The sequence below is a fragment of the Mustela lutreola genome, chromosome 13 (assembly GCF_030435805.1).
Source record: "Mustela lutreola isolate mMusLut2 chromosome 13, mMusLut2.pri, whole genome shotgun sequence".
NCBI lineage: Eukaryota > Metazoa > Chordata > Mammalia > Carnivora > Mustelidae > Mustela > Mustela lutreola.
The window spans coordinates 68,325,972-68,331,715 of record NC_081302.1 but is presented as its reverse complement, the minus strand read 5'-3'; the positions used below and the strand labels follow the sequence as shown (position 1 = coordinate 68,331,715).

The 5,744-nt window shown below is 39.9% G+C and overlaps 1 long non-coding RNA gene across 1 annotated transcript in view; it reads right to left on the bottom strand.

The window, feature by feature from the left end:
- Positions 1-5,744, bottom strand: part of LOC131813790 (uncharacterized) — a 58,224-nt gene that overhangs the window by 41,948 nt on the left and 10,532 nt on the right. The window lies entirely within an intron of this gene.

Here is a 5,744-nt window from a genome sequence, read left to right as displayed (position 1 = left end):
GCCTTGTTCTTCTCTTACTGTCTTCAGTAAGTTGGTACACAGTATTCTTTCCTAGGGAGGATTTTTCATCACTTTTTCTACACATCCTCTCTGAAGCAGGGTCAATAATGAGTGTCCCCAATGTCAGCCTTCCTCCACCCCTACAAAAGTCCGCTAGCCTTGAGGCAATGAATTCCACACTTCCCTAATCAGATTCACTTGGATGCTTGGAAAATATTCCACACCTCAGGAATGGAACCAGAAAGTTGGCATTTGTCACAAGAACCCTGGGAGATGCTTATGATCAGTGGGACACAGGGGGCAAAGGAAGGGTCACATATATTGTTCTAGTGTATCTGTGGAGATGAGGTCTTACCTCTTGTCCACTGCCTAAGCAAATGCTGTTTCTCCAAGCTAAGTTCCCCTTCCATGTGCAGCTCACAGCAACCCCCCCACCACAAACCTACTCACTTTTCTGCAAGAATCTGAACTTCAGGCCCTCTCCTCAGTGGAAAACTTGCCATCATGCTGGGCTCGGTATAATAGAGAATTGAGGAAGATCACATCCTTTCTTCCTCACAGCACCACTTTCATAAGACCATGTGCATACACCAGATGACATTAGTAGAGGACTGGGGCATTAACTGAGGGATTTATAACATGAGAGAAAATATTTTACACTGTATTAGTAGACCAGATTATTCTCACAATCCAAAGGAAACAGTAGCATGACTAAAAAAATGGATCACTCTTGAGGTGCCTAGGTGGCTCAGTTGGTTAAGCCTCAGACTCTTGGCTTTAGCTCAGGTCATGAGATTGAGTTCAGTGTTGGGCTCCATGCTCAGCATTGAGTCTGCTTGAGATTCTTTCCTCTCCTGCCTCTCCCCCCACTTCTGCTCTCCCCCTGCTCACTCACACACACACACACTCTGTCTCTCTCTCTCTCTCAAATAAATAAATAAATAAAATCTTTAAGAAAGAAAGAAAGGAAGAAAGAAAGAAAGAAAGAAAGAAAAGAAAGAAAGAAAGAAAAAGAAAGAAAGAAGGAAAGAAACATTTTCAGGGAAAAATGCCAGGTTCTAGAATTGGCTCTGCTTGAAGTCTGCCTTTTCCCGTTGGAAAGGCTGCCATTTCAAGTCAATGCCAGGTCTCACCCTGCTTTTGAAAGTCCCCTAGGTTCCATCCCAGTTGCTACAACATACAGACTCAAGCCTTTAGTACCACATTTCCCAGAACCTGAGTTACTCAAGATAGAATGCTCAAAGCGTGTGTGTGGAGGGGGTGAATGTGGGTGGGTATTGGAGGGAAGGCTGTGGGGGAAGCTCAGTGTCTCCTAGGACCAGTTCTCTTCAGAATCTCTCCATCTGTGAGAGAACAATTGTGCTTCTCTCTCTTCTGGTTATCCAGTGGGCAGCTCTTAAATCCCACATGTGTCTGTGTGCGTATATACAGACTTAGACACACAGAAACTCACACACATACACTTTCTTCCACAAACATACAGCCCTCCCATGAATAAACAACAGTGCTCAATGTTTAGAGACCATACCTCAATTTTCAAAGTCCATTTACCTCAATTTAACCCTGCCTTCAATGGTAAGCACAGTACAGTAGTTTCTGCATGCTCATCCTTCTACTTCAAAACTGTGCCTACACATCCACCTTTTTAAAGAGATAATTACAAGTAATACTCCTTTTTATTGCAACAGAGCTCATTGACCCCCCCTAGTCACATCTGACTATATGAAGACCTCATCAAAGCATTGCAAACACTGAATGCTTTCCTTCATCTCAGATAAGATCCATTCTTAAGTAGTGTCTTTGTCACCTGGAACACTGTAAGGAGGCCTGAGTCCCTTGTCACTAGACATAGCAAGCAGATATGGTTCCTATGCTCATGAAGCTTACAATCTAGTGAAAAAGACACAAAACAAATGAGCAAACAAGATGCGTAATTACAATTACAATTAGCACTAAGAAGAGAATAAAATGGTGAAATGATAGACAACAAGGGAAAGTCACTTAAGATAGGGTGGTTGGGGAAGGCCTTTTTGATGAGATCATATTTAAATATTGAAATGTGTTGGGAAGAATATTCTCTCAAAAGAAGTAGCATGTACAATGGCCCTATAGCAGGAAAAGTCTCAGCTTTTAAGAGTAGAGAAGTCAGAGTGTTGTAGTGCAGAGAATGGAGTTAGAGGTGTGCAGGGACAGATTATGCAGGGCTTGGCAGGTTTTAGTAGGAGTTTGGGTATTATTCTGAGTGCAGTGGGAATTCACAGAAGGACTTTAAGCAGAGCCATTAAATAATTGAATTTATGTTTAAGAAATATTACTCTAGCTCTTTTGTGGAAAATAAGCTAGAGATGGACAAAAAGCACTATTCAGATCCAACCTGGGTGGGGTATGGGAGTGGGTGGAGAGTTGTTCTCCCTGCTACAAATATCATATCTGTTCATCTTCTAGCCATGGAAACGGTCTTAGCTTAGAATTAGTGTTAGCATGCAACTCTCTTCCTCTCCTCCTCCACCACACACTCACTTCCCTTCCTCCCTCCTCCCTCTGTCTCTCTTTTACACACACACACACACACACACACACACACACACACACATATCTCCTATTCCCCTCCTCTCCTCTCCATACTTGTCCCCATTTGGCCCTTGCTATACTCTTTCAATCATTTTCAGTCCATGGCAACTCTATCCCAGTATTTTCAACATGATGTCTGACTAATGTTCCAATACAACTCTAATATTGGAGTAAAGTTAAAGCATTAAAGCATTTAAAATTTTGCTCCTTTAAAAATTCCATTCCAAAAAAAGCTATCATTCGTTATGCACTATATGGCTTATTCCTTATGATTCTAGACTCTTGTGAATGGTTGACATTTTTAAATACTTTCTCCTCAGTTATCTGCCTGCCCCATTTAACTAAGTCTATGTGCCATAGAACACAGGGTGTGGATTCAGACAGAGCTTTGTTCAAATCCCTACCCCCTAAATATTACCTCTGTGACCAAAGACAGCCTGTCCAAGCCTCCAGATTTTAGTAACACTACATTGCTTACTATGTGGTAACTAATATTGTATATGAAAACATGAAGCAAACATCATTTACAACTTTTGGCCCCTGAAGTTTCAAAATTTCCCATTTTTTTTCTGCTTACCATCTACTCTCCTTGCCTTTGTGAATTTAATCCCTTTTCCATTCTTTATTCAACCTCTACTATTCTGCTTTCACCTACCCCCCATCTAAGTCTCCCCTATGACCTCAGTGAAGACCCATGAAGGGAAGAACTCACACAGCTGTTTCCCTCAAAGGCAGTATTTACTTATCTCAGCCTATCCCCTTTGCAAAGACCGTGCATGTTAGGGACCCAGTAATGTGTCTTAACGAAAGCAATAACGGTGGAAATAAAGATCAAGAACCAAGACTGCTGGTAAGCACCATCTGATTTATAAAGCAACCTGAATATGCTGGAGGGATTTGGAGTTCCAAATCAAATGAATGATTTAGGAAAGTCAGACTGGGACGTGTCAAGCAACACTGAGGCCTCTGTATATTTGCTCAAATCATCCAGTGTTGGCCCAGTTAGCCAGCACCTCTAGACTCCCAGTATGAGCTGCTCAGCTGCACAGCATATTGTTGGTTTCCTGTCCAACTGTCTTCATTTCCTTATATTTGGAGTAGTCTTTGTACTACTTATCCCTTGCATTCAATAATATAAACTTATTGAAGCATTTTTGTACACCACTACTTCTGGATTACTACATTTCACAAAAGTAGCTTCTAGTTTCTTTTTATAATAAAATCTACTCAACCCCAGAGCTATAGTAACCCTGATAATTCAGAAGATAATTCAAGATCTCCCAGTGACCCAGACATATCATTATAAACATCATTTTTGTGGTCCACATGCATAAATGCCAGTCCAGAGGGAATACTGGCTAATAAAATGCCAAATTCATTTACGATAATATCAGTTGCAATAACATTGAGTGTATCTACATGTTTACCACTAGTAATAAAAGTAAACTGGTTTAGCTCAAGATCATTATTCAAGCAGGAATAATAATAAATAGTATTAAATGCCAATATTTACAGAGTCACTGTGTGCAAGACAACCTTTTAATTGCTTTTTGTATTCCCTCATAGCACTCCACGAGGTAGGTAACATTATTATTCCCATTTTACAGATAAAGAAACTGAGAAAGGTCACAAAGTTAATGAGTGGCAGAATCAGGGCTTCAACTAAAAAGAAATCAGGCTTTAAGTTCTACAACCTCATTATTATGCTTTACTCCTCTCTTCCTTTCATTCAAAAATAGTCATTCTTATAGAAATATTTAGGAAAATGTTTACTCACTAATGCAGGTTGAGGAATAAATAAATAACCAAAGGTTTAAACTTTATAGTATACCCCAGACAAGTATAAACATGTATTTACTGAAAATGGAGAAAAGAGCACAAGGTATTGCTCTCTTACCTAAATATGGACCCAGGTTCTACAGAGCCCCCTTTGTCACTGACATGCCTGAGGCTGAACCTGTATATACTGAGCAAGGGTCTGCTTCTGGAGTGTGCACACAAAGATATTTTAGCCCCATGGACAGCCTGGGAGCATAGGGACACACATGCAAGATTCACAGGGAACCCCTTCTTGCAGCAGATTCATTTCTGATGAAAAGACAAGGTGTTCATTCATTAAGCAAGTATTTATTGAGCACCTATTATATATGTCAGGTATTGTTTTTTGCTCTTGGGATCCAAGAGTAAACAAAGCACAAAAATCTTTCAAGAAGTTTACATATTAGAGGAGGACAGATAATACCAAATAAATAAGTAAAATTGATAGTAGGTTTGATAATTTAAGTGAATAGGAGAAAAAATAAAGTAGGAAAAGGGGATAGAAAGAATTAAATGTGACTGAAAATTTAGATGGGGTAGAAAGGGAGATTTTTTCTAAGAAGATGCTATTTGAGTTGCAAGGAACATCTTTTTTGTGCCCTTCTTTCCCCAAATTAAATTATAACCCAAAGGATGATCATCTCAAGATTGCAGAGTAAAAATGGTTATTGAACCTCTATTATCTCAATCACTCAGAGTCAGCCAGCGTAAATCTATAAACCAAAAAAGTTTTCACAGATTTTTGTTGGGGGCGGGGGGCAGAACAGAAAAAAAAAAAAAAAAAAGATTCCTTACACACTGAATTGAATTCTTGCTCTGTCTTCTATCTTCTGATGTGGTCTACATACTCTGCTTACTCACATAAAAGATATATGTGTGAAAACAACTGGTAGGCAAGCTAAAAATAATATTAACCATTTGCTTTTGCTATCTGATTCTAAATGTTTTGGTGATTATTTTCACTTAATAGAAATATATGCACACTTTGGTGTCATGACTCAGCTGTCATGCCCAGCCTCAGCTGAATGGCTAGAAGTGGGGAAAAACTGCTCTTGGAACTTACTAGCTGTAAAACTAGCTCTAATGGAAGTCAGAAGGAAGTCTGTTCCTAAGTGGAAGATACTTGAGCCGGCTGTTTGCTATAGGTATGGGTGATGAAGAAATCATTCCAGCCGCAGCACCAAGTCCAAAGTTATGGAGGTCTGAGAGGGCTTAGCAAGTTTGAGGAAACTGTATAGTGTTCCATGTCATTAGCACATAACACACAGGCAGGAAGAGGACCAAAGGACCACCTTTTGCAATGTCTCAGCCTTCCATTCTTGGTGTGACACCTGGTATCTGAACAGCACATCAGA